This window comes from Prionailurus viverrinus, chromosome F2, assembly GCF_022837055.1.
Source record: "Prionailurus viverrinus isolate Anna chromosome F2, UM_Priviv_1.0, whole genome shotgun sequence".
Classification (NCBI taxonomy): Eukaryota; Metazoa; Chordata; class Mammalia; order Carnivora; family Felidae; genus Prionailurus; species Prionailurus viverrinus.
Window position 1 is genome coordinate 75,870,843 of NC_062578.1, and position 20,440 is coordinate 75,891,282.

The following is a 20,440-nucleotide window of genomic DNA, read 5'->3' on the forward strand; positions in this document are numbered from 1 at the left end:
GTTTGAGCCCCACATCAGGCTTTGTGCTGACAGCTCAGAGCCTGGAGCCTGCTTCCGATTCTGTGTCTCCCTGTCTCTCTGCCCCTCCCCTGCTCACACTGTCTCTCTCTCTATCTCTCTCTCAAAAATAAATAAACATTAAAAAAATAAAAAAGGAAGTGAGTTACCTGACACACAATGGCAAAACAAGCCCTAAAATTAAGACCTCTGAACTTCCAGCTATGATATTCCAGCTGACTTGCCTTCCTACCATAAACAATCCTAAAACTGAGGACAGTGTATAAGGAAACTGTTTCAGACATGTGAACTACACAAGACTGAAATCCTCAAGAAGAGGGGAAGTCACAAATGAGCCTCATAATTACCCCAGATCTCTAGGAGTAAACCTCCTGACTGTGAACTGGAGTCCAGGCACAGCATGAAGTCACTGGACTGAAGAAGCAGAGTGGCCAGAATCTGTGGGTCCGGGCACTGTGTGGAGGGGAGCGGGGCGGAAGGAGATGCTCTAAGGCAGCGATAAGAACCGGGCTGCACGAACACAGGGTGAGACCCCAGCTGCACGCCACAGACAGTGGGCTGGAGACATTGGAGCTTGAGCAGGGCCCATGAAGCTGAAATCCCACCCCAGGGAGACAGAGAGGAGTAAGACCTCATTAAAACCTTATTAATATTGAGGTAACAGAGGGCCCTGATTTAGTTTTAAAGACCATACCTTAGAGTGAGGCCCATACTAGACACATCCTAAAAGATCCTAAAATCAAGACATGATAAGATCTACAGCAGACTTTAGAGATTGGGTCCTCTCCAAATGATAGGATTTAATAAACATCTTGGACTTTTCACAGATTAATCTTAACAAGGCACAAAACCTAACGAACACAAATTCAAGATGGTTGGCTATCAACTGAGTCATCCTCCAAAAAAATAAATAAAATCAATACTCTCCACTTTGTTCAGTAAAAAGTTCAGAAGTATGACACATGCAAGCAAATAGAAAATATGACCTATAGTCAAGAAAAAAAAAGTCAATTAAAAATCAAGCCTGAATTAGCACAGATGTATTATTTAGCAGACCAAACCCATACAGCAGCTATCGTGTTCATTAACTTAAAAGAAAATATAATCTAAATGGGTGAACAGAATCTCAGCAAGGACATCAAAACTATATAAAAGAACCAAATGGAAATTCTATAATTAAAAAATTGAGGGGCGCCTGGGTGGCTCAGTCACTTAAGCATCTGACTCTTGACCTTGGCTCAGGTCATGATCTTGTGGTTTTGAATTTTTTTTTTCAACGTTTATTTATTTTTGGGACAGAGAGAGACAGAGCATGAACGGGGGAAGGGCAGAGAGAGAGGGAGACACAGAATCAGAAACAGGCTCCAGCCTCTGAGCCATCAGCCCAGAGCCCGACGCGGGGCTCGAACTCACAGACCACAAGATCGTGACCTGGCTGAAGTCGGCCGCTTAACTGACTGCGCCACCCAGGCGCCCCAGTGGTTTTGAGATTGAGTCCCATGTTCAAGCTCTGCACTGACAACACAGAACCTGCAAGGGATTCTCTCTCTCCCTCTCTCTCTGCCCCTTCCCTGCTCTCTTTCACTCTCTCTCTCAAATTAACTTTAAAATTTTTGAAATATGGGGCACCTGGGTGACTCAGTCGGTTGAGCGTCCAACTTCGGCTCAGGTCATGATCTCACGGTCCGTGAGTTCGAGCCCCGTGTCGGGCTCTATGCTGACAGCTCGGAGCCTGGAGCCTGCTTTGGATTCTGTGTCTCCCTCTCTCTCTGCCCCTAACCCACTTGCATCCTGTCTCTGTCTCTCTCAAAAATAAATAAACATTTAAAAAAATTAAAAATTTTTAATAAAATAATTGGATGAGCTTAACAGCAAATCAAAAGTTATAAAAGAGTCAATAAGGTTGAAACTAAATCAACAGCAATTCTCCAACAGGAAGAACAGTGAGAAAAATATTGGACAAAACAAATGAACAGGGCTTTTAGGACAACATCACATGTGGAATAAGAATCCCAGAAGGAAACCAAAATGAGATAAAAAGCAGGAATTCTTAAAGCCCTTAATAATCTATGTACATTAAGAAATTTACAAAATGTTCAAAACAGACCATCCTCTGCAAAGTCTGCCAAGTTTATTTGACCCCAGAACTTTTGTCGCACGGAGCCTATCACAGAACCATGTTCTATGGAATTCACTCTGGGAAACATACCCTTACAGACTGGACATGCAGGTCAGGCATTTCTTGGGAAGGTTAGCTCAGGTGAGTGAGTGATCCTGGGCTCCCCAGGGTGATGATATTCAGGGGATGTGTAGGAGTTACAATGACAACACTCTAGGAGGTCAGGGAGGACACAGAAAGGGACGTGAGAGTGGCTGAAGACAAACACCTTCCACAAGCCAACCCTGGCTCGGAGTCAGCTCCAGCTCTGCTTAATGACTTCGGGTCCACAAGCACCGCTTAGTACCATCGGCACCGGCGGTCCCCAGGGAAATCTGCGTCGAGGACTCAGAAAACTCATTTCCACCAAAGAAGACAGGAACCTTGGAGAAGCGCCAAAATCTGTATGGAAAGGATTGCTTCGTGTTTTCGTTTCATTTTCTGAAAGTGATGGAATTGTAAGGAAGGCCACCCAATGCAAAAGAAATAGCACAAAACCACAAATCACAGTTCTCCGGATCACAACCAAGTCTGACCAACACTTCCTATGTGACAAATGGAAGGACCCAGAGAATATTAAAGAAAATCTACTGCAAAATATAAAACAAAAATTCGCAAGTAATGACTGAGACAGGTCACGTGGGTCGTGCAATAAAATCCTGCAAATAGATAACCCTTTCATTTACAGAGTACTTGCAAGTTCATTACAACATTGCATGCTTATGACACCCCATGAGGCGTGTGGCACCTTTTCTGTTTTACAGATGAAGAAACTGGGACTCAGGCAAAGACTATGAATTTCCAGGGGCTACCTAATTAACAGCAGGACTGAGACCCAAATGCAGTTTGCTCCTCCTAATAACCCACTACTTTCTGTTAACAAAAAATCATGGAAAACATATGTCAGTGAGAATCTATCTATGGACTTGCCTATTCTGGACCAGTCATGTAAGTGGAACCACACAATATGTGGTCTTCTTGACCAGCTGGCCTCCCTCAGGTGGCATAGTGTTTTCAAGGCTCATCCGTGTTACAGCATCTATTGTACCAGTACTTCCGTCCTTTCTATTGCTGAGTAACATTCCATTGTATAGACATACCACACTTTTTATCCCTTCATCAGTTTGTTTTTAATGTTTATTTTTCAAGAGAGACAGAGAGACACAGCATGAGCAGGGGAGGGGCAGAGAGAGAGGGAGACATGGAATTGGAAGCAGGCTCCAGGCTCTGAGCTGTCAGCACAGAGCGTGACGTGGAGCTAGAACTCACGAACCGAGAGATCATGACCTGAGCTGAAGTCAGAAGCTTAACTGACTGAGCCACCCGGGTGCCCTGCTTCATCAGTTGTGATCAGTCATTTCAAACAGCTGAATGGTAGTCTGTTGTCGGTGCCCTTATTGTTACAGCTGATCCCCTGATGGTGGACATTTGGATCTCCAACTGTTTGAACTTCTACAGACAACACTTGCAAATCACATATTTATAAATATTTATTTATACACATATGATAATGCCCTTAAACTTGTAAAGTGGAAACTTCTGAGTTAAGAGTATTCATGGACTTAAGGCTTTTTGGTGTGTACTGGCAAATTTCCCTCCATGGAACAGTGTTTCATGAAATGGATTTATCATCAGTATGCTCAGTCTTATATTTCTATATAAAAGGATCAAATGGTAATTCTAGAATTGAAAACTGAAATAAAATAATTGGACGAGCTTAAGAGCAAATCAAAAATCACAAGAGTCAATTAGCTGACAGCTGATTCTGCCATTTATATGGAAATACAGCAACAATAGAAAAGAAAATCTTCAATGAGAACAAAGTTGGGGTGCCTGGGTGACTCAGCTGGTTAAGCATCTGAGTCTTGATTTCAGCTCAGGTCATGATCTCACGGCTTTGTGGGTTCAAGCCCTACATTGGGTTCTGTGCTGACAGTGAGGAGCCTGCTTGGGATTCTCTCTCTCCCTTTATCTCTCTTTCTCTCTCTCTGCCCATCCCCCACTTGCACTGTCTCTGCCTCTCTAAAGTAAGTAAATAAAAACTTAAAAAACAAAAGAACAAAGTTGAAGAACTCAGACTGCAGATTATCAAGATTACAGTAATTAAGATGGTGTGATATTGGTACAAGGACAGAAGAAAGACAAATGGGGGTGCCTGGGTGGCTCAGGTGGTTAAGCATCCAGCTCTTGATTTTGGCTCAGGTCATGATCTCACAGTCTGTGAGTTCTAGCCCCGTGTCGGGCTCTGCGCTGGCAGCATGGAGCCTGCTTGGGATTCTCTCTCTCCCTCTTTCTCTGCCCCTCCCCTGCTCATGCTCTGTCTCTCCCAATATAAACATTTAAAAAAAAAAAAGAAGAAGAAAGACAAATAGAACAGAATAGTGAGTCTAGAAGAATACCCACACAAATATAAAGTCACCTGATTTTGGACAAAAGTAATATGTAGAGCCATAAAGATGAGATATTTTGTTCTGTTTAATAGATGATATTAGAACTGTAGGATACCATATAAAGGAAAAAGTAAATCATGACCCCATACCTCACACCATAAACAAATCAATTCCAGATGAATTATACATCTAAATGTGAAAGACAAAACAATAATGCTTTTAGATGATAATACAGGAGAATAGAAACATGACCTTGAAAGAAGCAAAATTTTTCTGAACAGGACACGAAAAACAGTAACCACTAAGTGGAAGATAATACATTGGACATTTTTAAGATTTAAAACTTTCTGTCAAAAATCACCACTGAATAAGATATTTTCAGTATGTACATCCAACAAAGGGCTCATGTCCAGTATAACTAGAAAACTCCAAATCAGTAAGAAAAATACAGATAACCCAATAGAATATGGTTAAGAAAACTGAATGCAACTCCACAGAGAAGATATTAAAATGACCAACAAACACACGAAAAGATTCTCCACTGGTGACAGAGAAATGCAAATTAAAACCACAGTAAGGACCTACTACAAGCATACCAGAAGAGTTTAATTTTTTGTAAACGATGAGTATTTACAGTAACTGAAACTTTCTTACTGTGCTGCTGACATGAGCTTATGGTAACACAGTCACTCCGGAAAACTGTTTTCAAGTACTTACAAAAGCAAAGGTGTGCCCTGAGACCCAGAAACTCCATGCTTAGGTACATACCCAACAAAAAGAAATACCCCTATGCACCACAAGACATGTAATCAATAGACTGTTCAAAGCAACATTATTCACAGTACTCCAGTACTGGAGGAGAAAAAGTCCAACAACCAAATAAATAAATCAGTAAATAGTGATCTATGCATATAGTAGTAAATGGTGTGGCAATAAAAATGAACCATTGCTCCCATCCAAGTATGAACCAGGCCTGACCCTGCTTAGCTTCTGAGATCTAAAGATTTTGTGTGTGCGTATATATATATATATATATATATGAATATATATAATGAAATATATATTATAAATATGAATATATATAATGAAACATATATTATATATATGAATATATAATGAAATATATATTATATATGAAGATATATAATGAAATATATATTATATATATGAATATATATAATGAAATATATATAATATATATAATATATAATGTGTGTGTGTGTATATATATATATATACATACACATAATGGAATACTACTTGGTGACGAAAAAGAATGAAATCTTACCATTTGCACAATGTGGATGAAGCTGGAGGGTATTATGCTAAGTGAAATAAATCAGTCAGAGAAAGATAGTTATCATATGATTTCACTCATATGTGGAATCTGAGAAACTCAACAGATGAACATAGGGGAAGGGAAGAAAAAATAAGATAAAAACTGAGAGGGAGAAAAACTTGAATTTAAATTTTAAAAAATGAACTATTGCTACATATAAAAGCATGAATGAACCTCACAGATAAAATGTTGAGCCCAGGAAGCTAAAAACACGGGAAAATAAACACTACATGATTTCACTTATGCAAAGTCCAAAACAGGTAAAGATATTTGATGGTAAATGAGGATCATGGTTAATTTTTTGGCAATAGTGATCAAGGGTCTGTTTTGGTCACACCGGGGTATCCACTTTGTTGAAATTCACCAAGATTTGTGCTTAGGATTTATGTTCTTTTCCACTTGGATATTATGCTTCAATAAAAAGTTTATTTAAAAACAGGTGATACCCAAGGCCCCTGGGTGAACTTTCAGGCCCTACTGTTTTAAAACAAGTCCTTGTGTGTGTCTCTGTACTCACCCAATAGCACTGCCCACCGTCCATCTGCAGAAGGAGGAAGGAGGAAGGAGGAAGCAGGAAGGAGGAAGCAGGAAAAGCAGTGTGGTCTGATGGGCAAGGAGGTCGGAGAGGAGAGTGGTCCAGAACAGACTCTAGGAACTCAATGGTCTGGAGACTCAGCTGTGCTTCTTGGCCCCTTGGCTCAGGAGGACTGGCATTAGAGAAACAGGGGCGAGCACTGCTTCTCTGTCAAAAGTGGGGGGACAGCAGGGAAGGTAGCACTTCCTGCCACCTGCCACCAACTGCCACTGAGTCAGCTGAGACCTGTTTCTTTCTCCAGCACACAGCCATGGGCAAGCAATACGCCTCAGTCCCTCGACCTCCAGAAATGGTTCCAAACCATCATTAGGAGAGTAGCAACCAAAGGCCAAATTCCACGCAGAGAAAATTACTTAAGGGTGTCAAATGTAACAAGGAAAAGTGCGTATTATTTAAAATGAGAAAGAGACCACAGAAGGTGAAGACTGCCTACAACTCAGAGAAAGACCGTAAGAATGCTCGTTGAGCCCACACCACCTTTCATTGAGTTGCTTCTCTAAATCAGCTCTAAATCTCAGGAAGTGTGTGACAGTCTTTCCCTTGGCTCCATACGGGTTGTTTTCTCCCAGGGAAGGGGACTCAGGAGGGTGCTCTGTACTCTTCCCTTGTAGGGGAGGTGCACGCGGCTGTGATCTCCTCTGCCCCACAGTGAGAGATGAAGAGAATACCTCTCCTGGCCAATGAGGGGAACTGGGGAAGGGGCCTAGTTCCTCCTTATTCCAAATGCACAGAAACAAACACCGACACGCTCAACCCTAAGTTTTAAGCGGTTGCAAACTCAAACACTGGTGATGGGAGCAATCCAAGAGAGTCAGAGGGTGGCAAATCCAATGATGTGGCCTGAAAATCTAGCCACCATGTCCCAACGCACCATGACATGCAAGATTCCAAGCCCAGAGAGGCTTTCCTGCCCAGACTCTGGAGTCAACCTCTACCTATACATGACGCTCACGGTACTCTTGTCTTCTCTCCTCCTTCATCAGCACACTCGCTCTCTCCATTAATGCACTCTTCCCAATTGACAAAGCATGCTGTCCACCCCTCAGAAATCCTTAAATCCACATTGTGACAGACTGAGATGATGTGGAATACATATTACGTAAATTGCAATGGCCTCTGGCATATGTGGTAACGTTCATTCATTCATCCACTCGCTCACTCGGTCAACAAATATTCACTGAGCATCTGGTATGTGTCTTTTCTCCTTTGCTAAATCTCTGGCTGGAGTGGATGAGTCCAGAAATGAGAAAGCAGGAACATTATAGGGTCAGGGGTTCCTCCATTCTAGATTTCAGTCAGCTTTCTCCCCAGGGATGGTGGGTAGCAGGTCAGTTTTGACTGCCCAGAACTCAGTGATCCTTTTTCTGCTAACAGTGCCCTGGTTTCCCTCTGGGAGACGACCCCACTCTTAATATATAGGCTTGTGGCAGCACAGTCTCCATGCATGGCTCGAGAAATAGAACACGTGACTCAGCTAAACCAATCAGAGAACTGCCCCGATTTTGCTGCTGTGATGGGTAAAACACAAGCCAGTCAGTGTTGAGGCACAATGAAACTTCTGGGAAAGAAACCGTGTTCCACTGGATTTGAAATTATAGGAACATGAAGCTGGAGCTGCTGCAGCCATTTTGTAACCATGTGGGGAGAATCCATCCAAGAGGGGAGAGAAAAAGAAGCTGAGAGGCAGTGAGGGGAAAACTGGGTCCTGTAGAGATTGTTTAAGTCTCTGAATCAAAGCACACTTGAATCTGTGTCTACCTAGAGTTTTCACATGAGCCAGGAAATTCCCCTTATTGTTAAGACACTTGGAGGGGCACACTTTGTTGTGCTTGCAACAGAAGGATACATATCTGCTGTGCCAATTATCTAACATAAACAAGAAGTCCCTCAAATATGAAGACTAATGTCCTGATACCCCCCCCCCCCGCAGGTCTACATGAGAGTTTCATATTCCTCCTCCTAACAGAACCTTGACCTCATCGGCCTTTAACAGAAGAAAGAGATTTTCCATGCCCATCCCCAATCCTCGGCCAGTAATTTGACAACAAAGGGCACCAGGTCTGACCCTCTTCTCTTATTCCAAGATTGCTCCCCCAGGTGGACGATGGTGGAGAGGTGGGCAGTGTTGCCCAAATCACAAAAGCCCTCGCAAAATAGGTTACCGCCATATTTCTGGGACTGAGTTCTGTAGGAACCCAGGAAGGCTCTGTGGAGTCACCACGACCGGAACCGGCCTCATGAGCTTCCACAGCCTGTGCTCCATCACTGGCCTTTTCTGACTGCTGTACACAAAGGAAGCGGATGATTCTCTTCACAGTGGGGCCACCGGCTCTCTCCTTCCAATCCATTAAGCATGGCGTGGAGCCTGTAACTCTGCACACGCCATGCTGTTCTGTATAAATAGGGACCATCCATCAGAAATGTCACAGACAGGAAGCCAATGAAGTTTCTACAACCAATTTACAATCAGGATCTGCCGTGAAATGCACACGGAAAATGCCTTAACAGATTGAGACGATGTGGAATACATATTACGTATGGCTGACAGAGCCCTGCTAAATCTGGAGGATGAAACGCAAAGAAGAAAAAGTGGAACGCGCGCAAAAATGAGAGAACAAATGAAACGCAGGTGGGGTCTATATTCACATTGGAAAATGGAAACAACAGTGTGGCAAATAGAAATAGTGTAACGATGTCCCATTTTTTTTCTCCATTCTGCAAAGTCAGCAAACCAGGGGCGCTCTTGCAAATAAATGTTCTTCTTGATGCTGAATTTATTACCGCCAGGGTAAAAAGTATAAGAATTGAAGATTTCTATTTAGACAGAAAATAAATTTAACCAAGGGGACAGCAAGGCGTGTTTTCTAAGCCTCAGCTGCCAATTGCCTTCAACCTTGTCCCAAAAGATTTACTCACAAGTGTAAACCTCCAACCTGGGCTCAGCGGGGTAGCTTAATTTTTAGAAGCTTGAAAACTACTTTGCAGGGAAAAGAGGAAGTTTGTCCACCATCCTCATCATCAACATCCTGAACACTCAGGCTCAAGGCATGGCCTCGCACAGGGGAGAGATACAAGACATTGTAATTATTCTAATAATTATTCAATTATTCTAATGATGACAAGCGGTATCTTTCTTTCCATAGATGTTGATGCAAACGAAAGAGATGTTTAAATGCTGACACAATCTGGGGCGCCTGGGTGGCTCTGTCGGTTAAGCAGCCGACCTCAGCTCAGGTCATGATCTCGCGGTCCGTGAGTTCAAGCCCCATGTCGGGCTCAGTGCTGACAGCTCAGAGCCTGGAGCCTGTTTCAGATTCTGTGTCTCCCTCTCTCTGACCCTCCCCCGTTCATGCTCTGTCTCTCTCTGTCTCAAAAATAAATAAACGTTAAAAAAAATTAAAAAAAATAAAAAATAAATGCTGACACAATCTTCATCAATATCACCATCATTACCACCATCATGATGCCAGACGGTACTTAAAGACCACTGGTTTTACTCCAGGGACAAGAGGGAGTTCATATAAAGTGAGTACTATCATATGCCCCCTTTAGAGCTGATAAAATCTGGACCAGTAGAGGTTAAGAATCAACTAAATGATAGACTCAGATCCCAGCACATCTTTCAGATGCCAGACCGTCAAGAGCTGTGGTCCTTGGATCTCCTGCCACTAATCAAGGGCATTTATAAGCCCCTCAAAATGGGTTAGGTATACATTTTCTTCTCCAACGTCTCTGAAACATCAACATCCCTCCTCCTTGGCCCATTCCTACAATCAACGACCTTCCCAGTCAAGAATGAATCAATCAAACGAGCGTTTAGCAAACATGGAACACTGATAACGGTAGCTGACTTTGCCGAGTGCTAACTGTATGCCAGCCGATGTGTACATCATTTTATATATGGATTATCGCACCCATTTATCACACTGTCCCCATGAAATATCTGCCATTATCGTCAACACGTGACAGGTAGGAAAACTAAGCCACGTATGGTGCGCGTGAGCCCAAGCACATCCATTTACCAGGAGGCAGAGCTGGGAGCATTCTGCCCCCACTCTCTCCCGAACCAGAAGAGCAAGGCTTTCTTGAGCTCTGCTCACCTGAAGCTGTCCTTGCCACATGACCCATGACCTCCACACAGCCTAAACGCATGATCAGTGAGTGCTCAGCTGTCTTCTTCCACTTCATTAGCAGCGTCCGATACACTCGGGCACCCTCCCACTCTTAGCACACACACTTCAGTAGTCTCCGGTGATTCTCGACTCTTTCCCCGTCCTGCTCGGTCACCTTGATGCCCCTCCCCATCTCCCCGACCTTGAAATGTTACAGAATCGGGGCTCGGTCCTCACACCTCCTCTCTGCTCTCTCCACTCACTCCCCTGGTGGTGTCCTCCAGGCTCAGGGCTTTAAAACTTTTTTTTTTCAAGTTTGTTTATTTATTTTTGAGAGAGAGAAAGCATGAGTGGCAGGGGCCAGAGAGAGAGGGAGACAGAGAATCCCAAGCAGGCTCCACACTGTTAGCACAGAGCCCGATGCAGGGCTTGAACCCACAAATCGTGAGATCATGACCTGAGCCGAGGTCAGCCACTTAACTGACTGAGCCACTGAGGTGCCCCTCCAGGCTCAGGATTTTAAATACCATCCATAGGCTGATAATTTTCAAATATGTTCTTCCGTTCCAGACTCATCTCCCAAATCCTTAAGAGTATAGTATACCAACACCCAATACAGATATCTTAAACTGGACGGGTCCAAAACAACTCCCACTGTTCAACGGACAAAAATCCACCCCACCCCCCACCAGCCCAGTCTATGCTGCTCCCCATAGAGCAACTTTGCCCTTGGAGTCACCAGAGACAGACATCGTGGGGTCACTTTTAACTACCGTCCCTGCCATACCTCATGCCCCAGCCATCAACAAACCATTTGGGGGCTCCATCTACAAAACAGATCAGAACGGGGCTATTTCTCATCACTCCGCTCACCTGTACCATTTTCCCTGAGTTATTATGTAGCCTCCTAACCAGCCCCCTTGCTCTGCCAATTCCTTTTCCCCCAAGTCTGTTCTCCAGAGAGCAGCGGGAATGGCAGCCTGCTACATTAACCGCCCCGGTAAACGAGGTCTTCTGGTATCCACACCGTGCACAGTCCCACGGAGACTCTGGGCTTGGCAATGTGACTTAGGCCCTGGGAGGCAAGCACAAACTCACCTCATGTTCTCCAGGAATGCTGCCACCATCTTAGAAGAGGCAGCCTCCTTGGATGAAAGACCACATGGACGGAGAGGGCCAGACGTCCCAGCTGAGCCCAGCCCCCCAGCTGGGTGAGCTCAGGTGAAACCAGCACAAGCAAGGCCTAGTCACCTCAGACGAAGAAGCCACCAGCAGCAGACCACTGAAACAAGGTGCTTTCAGACCAAGCCTGATCGGTTCACCCCTCTGCTCAAAATCCTCCGATGGCTCTCCATGTAACTCAGAGCCAAAGCAAGGTCTTAACAATGACCTGGAAGGTCCTCCGGCCACCTTTCTGATGTCACCCCCTGTCACTGCCTCCTCACTCCTCAAGTTCACTAGGCACGTGCTGCTGCCTCTAACAGGGCTCTCTTCCTCCAGTTATCCCCTGCCCCTCCCTGCTCCCTCCCTCCTAGAGAGGTCTCCTTGAGAGCCCATGTGAACCAGCCCCCCATCCCTTCCTCCCCGCCCCATCAGTACCTGTCACTGGTGTACCACTCTGTGTTCACTGCCTGTGTCCCCAACGAGAATGCGAGCTCCTTGAAGGCAGGGACTCTGTCTTTGTTCTCTGCTGTATCCAAAGCCCAGAACAATGCCTTAATCCTGGTAATAATCAACAAAGAGTTGTTGAAGGGAACAAAAAATTGGAATCAGAGAGTCTAATGAATCTGTTCTTTAAAATTTTTTTTAACATTTATTTATTTTTTGAGAGAGAGAGAGAGAGAGAGAGAGAGAGAGAATGAGTGGGGGAGGGGCAGAGAGAGAGGGAGACACAGAATCGGAAGCAGGCTCCAGGCTCCGAGCTGTCAGCACCGAGCCCGACGCAGGGATCAATCCCACGAACCACGAGATCATGACCTGAGCCGAAGTCGGACGCTTAACCGACCGAGCCACCCAGGCGCCCCCTAACACATCTGTTCTTAACAAAGACACTGCACTGAATCTGTAAAGAAGCTGCTCTAGCTAAGTGCTGGAGGGAGCCAAGAAGTTTACATACGTGAGCTGGTCTCATCTCCAGTCCTACCCTGGTTCACCTCACAGGCAGAGCCCCACCCAAGCCCTGCGCTAGTGCACGCCTGGGAAGGAAGACTTGAAGAAAGCTCACCGTCACATGCAAGTGGCATCTAGAAGAGTCTTGATGCTGAGGCCTGGTGTCTCATGTGCCCGGCAAAAGGCTCAGAGACAGGTGTCCCTCCTCCCTGCCAGTGGCTGCCTGTCCCCTCCTCCACCCTCTGTGGCCTCTTCCATTTGATCTAGTTTCCCCTACCTAATGAGTACTCACAGGGAACCTACTCTTTGCCAGCTCTAGGAACACCACAGTGAGCAGGAAGCACGTCCTCATGATACCCACAAGACAACCCATTTCTTTTCACCAGTGGCATTCAGGGGGGAGTTGCTCACCATCTTGTGGGGCTGTCCCATGCATTATAGGACATCTAACATCATCAGCCACTCAAAATCCAATCACTGTGGATAACCAAACTTCCCTTGTCCATTTTCAGTTGTTTGCTGGGATGGCAGAGTCATCCCTGATGGACAACCTGGGGACAGGTTGCCCAGCATGGGCCAGAGCCCTGCTTGCTGCGCTCTGTTGCTGGTATTCACTGGTCTGTCTCTCCACCTTGACACTGAGCTCCACCAGGGATGGTTCCATGACTTGATGGCCTCTGTGTACCCACACCAGCACATGTATGTGACACAAAGGAGACCTGAACATGTCCTGCCTGCCTGGTGGGGCTTTATTCCAAATCCTACTCTCCCCAGGGCCAGCTCTTGATCCCCACCTTCCTCCAAAGCAAACCCTACAGCACACCCCCAACCATCTCGCCATCATGTGGCGTTTACCCAATGCTCACCAAATTCATAGTTGAATGAGTGAGTCCTCTGGAGAAGTTCATGATATAGAGAGAGAGGACAACCCATTAATACTCCCAGGATGGTGTGTAGGGTGCTATAACAGAGAAACATGATGGGATATTTAGGGGCAGAAAGGAGATTCCCCCCCCCCGGCCCCCTCCCCAACACTGTGAATAGAAAACCTCAAGGTTATAAATTACACCTCATTGTGTTTTGGAATGATAGAGTATTAAGAATAACTTTTCGAATAATTCTTTCAAAACTATCTCAGAGATCAATCACTGCTCTCTAGCACTCTACCAGTAAGCAATCTGATTCTTGAAGCTCACATATACCCCGAATGGATTTGTGTGCCTCCAGACACGGGAAATGTGAGCTGGGGCAGCTGGGCACCAAAGATGAAAAGTCAATTTCACATCACAGTGAGAAAATCATTTTCCCAGACATTACACAAGTCAACAAACAACAATATTCAAGCCTCCGGCACCGGCCTTGTCCAAGGAAATAACTCTTAAATTTAAGGAGAGACACAGCCCGACGAGATTGGGGTGAAGTCACCTGTCTAGAAATTGACAAGACTGGTGACAAAATGTCGAAGCCAAGTTCTCCAGCTTTGCGAGGTTAACAGAAAATGTCTGTATAGATTGCAAACTGCAAGCCGTTGGAAGCTGTAACTTCTCCAAAATGAATAAAAATCCTGTCAATTACGAACGAGTGAGCTTGACTTCCATCATAAAAACTGTCAGATGAAAATGAGAAACTTCTTTACAAGCCCAGCATTAAATACGACTTGTCAAATCGGTCGTGTCCTGAGCTTGCCGGGGGCCATGAACTTGCGCCCCCCCCCCCCCCGCAGTTGGCCGGGCGCATGCCCCACCACAAGGGCCACGGGATGGGAATGTGGAAACCCATAAAAACTTAAGGGAGCTGCAGGAGGGCGGGTTTGATGATCCGCCTTCCTTGCAGATCTCTTCTGATGAGAGACCCTTCCTTCCAGTCCCCCTGTCTCAGCCCACACGCCTCTCTTGGGGCTGATTACACAGCTGGGCGGGTGGGAGGCATGCAGCCAGCCTAGCCAGACCCTGGGTAAACCCCATCCCCCCACCTCCAGCAACAGCGGCTGCCTTAGTGTTCGTCACGTGACTCAGATCTGCCCAGCGAAGACCATCCTGAGACTTGGGCTGGAACGACTGGGAAAGGTCTCTCTCATCTCAGGGATTGCTAAACTGACAGAATGTAATTTGCAGTTTCTCGAAGCCAGTGAAGGGTAGAAGCTGTGTGGGAATAAAGACAGCACAGAACGGGGCAGAACTGAGTGACAGAGCAGGAGGGACTGAGTGCACATTCAGAATTCCCTGCCCCAGCCGTAACTGGTCAGACCCTCCCTTGGTTATTGCCACAAGTCAGGAGATACTCCCTTTTCTCTCTTTTTTTATTTTTTTTAAGTTTAAAAAAAAATTTTTTTAATGTTTATTTATTTTTGACAGAGAGAGAGAGAGAGGGAGAGAGAGAAGGGGAAGGGCGGAGAGAGAGAGGAAGACACAGAATCTGAAGCAGGCTCTAGGCTCCGAGCTGTCAGCCATACCCGCCTCACGCGGGGCTTGAACTCATGAACTGTGATATCGTGACCTGAGCTGAAGTCAGACGCTTAACTGAGCCACCCAGGCGCCCCTTAAGTTTTTATTTAAAAATGCAGAGAGAGAGAGAGAGAGCACAAGCTGGGGAGGGGCAGAGAGAGGAAGAATCCCAAACAGGATCTGCATTGTCAGTGCAGAGCCTGATGAGGGGCTTGAACTCATGAACAGTGACATCATGACCTGAGCCGAAATCAAGAGTCATACGCTTAACCAATTGAGCCGCCCAGGTGCCCCTATTCTCCCTTTTTTTCTTAAGCCTGTTTGATTAGCATCCAGGCCAATGTGATTGCTGAGTTCCCTGGTCCCAAACAGCACTTCTCCCCGAGCCACAGCCATTGACTCAAATCTTTAGGTTTGTCCTCCACCCGCCCAGGAACAGGCCTGTTCCCACTCAGACTCACAGAGCAGTTAGGAAACAGTAACTCAACAGCTCGGATGACTTTACATGTTGCTGATCCCTCTGTGGGCCCTAGTGTCAATACCTGTGACTCTGCCCTGTTCACATAAACCAGCTCCTGCCTGGTCCTGTCTCAGTCCCCTGTGCTTGAATGTTTGCCTTCAAGAAATTTCTACTCAGACACACCTCAACCTTTGTTGATTGTGAATTGCCTAGAATAGTGTCTGGGATGTCACTGAGGTCCATCAGATGTTTGATAAAGATCACAATGACCTCATTGATTATTTATAGCAGATGATGTTGGTGTCCTGCCCAGGTCTCCACATATTCCCTGGAGACGCCTGTGAGTTACAGGCTGGGAAACGGCTCCTAGACAACGGCTGACCAAAGCCACCTTCTCTTTGGGTAAGACAACTGCTGGTGCAACTCACACTCCTGACCTCCGGGTGGGGTCAGGCTGAGGCTCGCTTCCCCACAAAACCTAGATTTCTTTGTCTTTGTCTTTTTTCCCCAGATTTACTGACATGTCATTGACATGCAACATTGTATACATTTAAGGCTTACAAAGTATCGCCCAATGCACTCATATGCTGCAAAGCGATTACCACCATAGGGTCAGCTAAGCCCCCACCATGTCACATAAGTACCATTTCTTTTTTGTGATGAGAACATTTAAGATTTACCCACTTAGCAACTCTCAAGTGTATAAGACAGTACTGTGAACCACAGTCACCCACTCTACATGAGATCCCACGACCTTCTCATCTTATAGCTACAAGTTCCTCCTCCTGGATCAACATCTCCCCATTTCCCCCACCCCCAGCCCCACCACTCTACAATTTCAATGAGGTTATGAAGCTTCTCTCTCCCTCTCCCTCTCTCTGTCTCTTTCTTTTTGCCTACCTTCCTTTCTTGATCCGACCTCCTTTCCTCACTCCCTCACATGTCTACCAACACTCAGGCCACGTGCATGAGGACTTCCCAGACTCGACGTCTAGGGAACCTGGCCCCAAACACTGCTCAAACAATGCCTGTCAACACTGCGATCACACAGAGCAAGGAAAGGCCGCATCACATGACACTAGAGAGCTGTCATTTCATGGAGATACTGGAGTAAGGACAGGATTTCACAGCCAGAGGTGAGGAGAAGGTGAGACACGCAGAAGAATCCGTGTGCCAAAAGGCCCACGGGGAGGACTGCGCAGCAGGAACAGGCAACAGACAAGATGGGGGGGGAGAACGAAGAGGAAAATAGTTAATATGCACCTCATCTGTTTTCACTTGCAGTCTGTGCCTCTCCATAATGTCATGGCCAGTCATAAATGGCAAGCTCATCGCCGGGACCCAGAAGATGCAGCGGGAGGAACGTGTGAATGTAAGGGAGGGAGAAGGACAGAGTTTTCCCCTCAGTAGAGGGATGGAGGTAAATAATTCCCCCAATGTATGCGTATTCGGTGGAATATTCCCTGGGAGAAGGAAGTTCAGAGGCCAACAGGGGAATTGAGGAGTAAGAGCCTAGGATAGGGTTAGGGCAGTGGGGCAGGGCTGCAGTAAGTAGCAGACTGATTCAAAAGGATGAGGCCTGGGGTTCCTGGGTGGCTCAGTCGGTTAAGCATCCGACTTTGGCTCAGGTCATGATCTCACAGTTCGTGGCTTGGAGCCCCACGTCAGGCTCTGTACTGGAACCTGCTTCCGGTTCTGTGTCTTCCTCTCTCTCTCTGCCCCTCCCCCTTCACTCTCTGTCTCTCAAAAATGAATAAAGGTTAAAAAAATTATTTTTTAAGGGAAGAGGCCTGCACATGTTTGAGATAATTGTGAGTAATCTCGTTTATTACTCAAGACAATATTGTTGGGCTTATGTTGCCCAGAAGCTCAGAGAAGTGGCAGGCCTACAGTCAACAAATATGTCAGGGTAGGCCCAAGACTTTGCCAATCAACCCCTAAAGCTTATTTTCCCCCCTTGTTAATTAGTCCGAAAGGAACATTCCTGGGAAGATAAAAAAAAAAATTTTATTCATCTATGTAAGGAAGGGTGGGTGCGGAGGGCTAAGCTGTATAATTCTGGGAAAGGAGCACAGAGACGAGATCCAGTTGGGCAGTCTGTCACGGAATTATGTATTCACGAATGGCTACGATGAGAACCCCATTCCACTCCCGGGACCTGCAACCTCCACGTGGCCTTAGTAAGTGTAACCAGATGATGGGGCACCTGGGTGGCTCAGTCTGTCAAGCACCGAACTTGTGATTTTGGCTCAGGTCACGATCCGACAATTCGTGAGATAGATAGAGCCCTGCATCGTGTTCTACGCTGACAGTGGGGAACCTGCTTGGGATTTTCTCTCCCTGTCTCTCTGTCCCTCCCCTGTTCATTCTCTCTCTCTCTCTCTCTCTCTTTCATCTCAAATAAATAAAAGTAAAAAAAAATTAAGTATAACCAGATGCTCTATTGAAGCCAACTATCCAGTGAGCAAAAGTCGGTTGACATGAGAGCAGACAGGGAAGCATATGGCTCTCAGAGGAACAACGTGCTAGCAAAGTCCCAAGTAATTCTGCATTGTACGTGGTATCTTTTCGCCTCCCATGGCAGTAAAGGGGAGCTTCAATAAACACTCATTTCATGGAGCTTCATTGACCTTGCAACACCCATTGAACCTTGTTCAGCTTCGGGCTCCTTATCTGTAAAGTGGGACTGATGACAGGCACGGCGCATGGCTTCATGGGATTATGTTAAATGAGGCAATTTACATGAGTTTCCTTTGTAGACTCCCAGGCAGCATGCAAACATCTTCACCTCCTCTGAAAGCAACAAGCCCAGAATATCAGCATGTTAATTATTTTTTATCGGTTGGAAATGAAAGGAAGGTCAAAACAGTTGCTTAAGTACACTGCCAAGAACACTAGAGAGAGTAAAATTAAAAACAAACAAACAAACAAACATTTGGCATGAGAAAAAGCATTAACCTATGGCAATCTCTTTTTATTGTCTGCTTTCCACGCTCCATTCCAAGCTTGGGGTGCTTAGTTTTCCAAGGAAGCAGATGGATGTTGGTGAATATGTGACCTGCCCACAACAATTACACAGCTTTATGGTGCTTTAAATCATCCCAAAGATAAAAATCAAAAACAAAGTTTTGGAGCTTGTCAAAACTAGTCTAATTAAAGCGGCAAATGTGCTAGCTGGCAAATGTGTCTCTGCAATGAGATAACTCGGGCGCTGCTGGCTGCAAGGCATGCTGGGATCTTGTTGACATGGGTCGGATTAAGGGTAGAGTTTCCAGGGGTCCAAAATGTAGTGCTCGGGGGCCAGAGTGGGCCTGACCGCGAGGCTCGAGAACATCCAGGCTCGTGGAGGCTGCAGGCAGGAGACAATGAGCCGTTCGCTAGGGTGGAAGACTGCAGCCAATGGTCGGGGGCATCGGTTACTGTCTGCGGAGCTGAGAATACAGACCGGAGCCAAACAACTTTCTTGATAGGCCAGAAATTAACGGGCCAAGGGGCGTGGGGGTGGGGTGGGGGGAGACAGAGCAGAGCATTCTGACACAGTAATAACCCACCTACTCAGTGATTCTCTGGTCTGTGTCAGTGTGCCGGGCCCCTCTCATTGTCTGACACTATTGAACACAAATAGTTTTTCCAGGACCCTTTGTACGTACACCCACCCGTGCCCTCACCTCTTACCTCCTGGAATCACATTTATGGAATAATCACCACATGCCAGGCATATTGCTAAGGATCTTACATAAATTAGCTCATGAGCCACATGAGTCCTCGGTGGCTCCCAGAAGCCACGTTTTACCACCTGGCCTGACCTTCCTGGCAACAGTATCGAAGTGAATACTTTATCAAAACAGGCTAATGATAATGCTGGTCCCCGGGAATTTGGATCTGAGTCTGCTCTTTTTGTTCTGTGCTCTCTGGTCTCATGAACAGAGGAGATAAAAACTCGGGAGTTGTTTGTGGCCTAAGAAGCAGGAAAATCGGTTTGCAGTGAGAATCATTCAGCAGACGTGCAGAGAGCAGCAGACGTTTAGACTTGCACGGTTCCACAAAGCCCGGTTTGGGCTCCTACCAGAGGCCCGGCTTTATCCCTCCTTTGGGACCCATTACATATCCCTGAAAGTTAGGAACAGACATTCCTACTTGGTTAAACCAGTTGAAGTCAGTCTCTTTTCTCGCAACCAGGAATCCTAATTCATGCATCGCCCACGTAAGCGGGGATTCAAAACAGTCTCTCACACGGAAGGAAGCCCGGGTTCGTATCTACCACACGTAATGTCTTACACTCCCTTCCCTGACACTCTCCCTGCAAACCCTGTTGTTACATCCCAAGCCAAACGAAATGACTACACGTTATTCGAACCCTCTCAACATCCACCTGCCATTGCAAACACTGATCCCTCTGCCTCAAAGTCCCTTCCCTCGTGAACACGTACACTTGTATTCATCACGGAAGACTCAAAAGCATTGCCAAGGCTCCAACACGGGTCTTGTGTCTCCCACTCGGGTCCCCGGGCCGGCACCCCTGGCTTTTCCATTATGCACGCTGCCTCCAGGTTATGAGTCCCCCTTCTGTGCACACTGTATTCTGACTGTCCACCTGTAAGTGCCCCCCACCACACTCAGCAGCAGGAACCACGTCTCCAATCTCAACATCTCTACTCTCTGGCAGAGAGCCTCGCACTGAGCAGGAACACAAAGTTTTTTGTGTAAATAAACCATTCAAATCAATGTGTTTTGCTTTACACCTCTCTTCCGGTACCAGGAAAGACGGTTGGAGCCTGTCACCGCGGGGGACAACCTGACTGGAAATCAGAAGAT

General features: G+C 46.1%; 1 protein-coding gene across 1 annotated transcript in view; it reads right to left on the reverse strand.

Annotated features, from left to right (window-relative positions):
• LOC125156220 (uncharacterized) overlaps positions 1 to 20,440 on the reverse strand; it is a 433,033-nt gene that overhangs the window by 389,061 nt on the left and 23,532 nt on the right. The gene's annotated exons all lie outside the window — the stretch shown is intronic.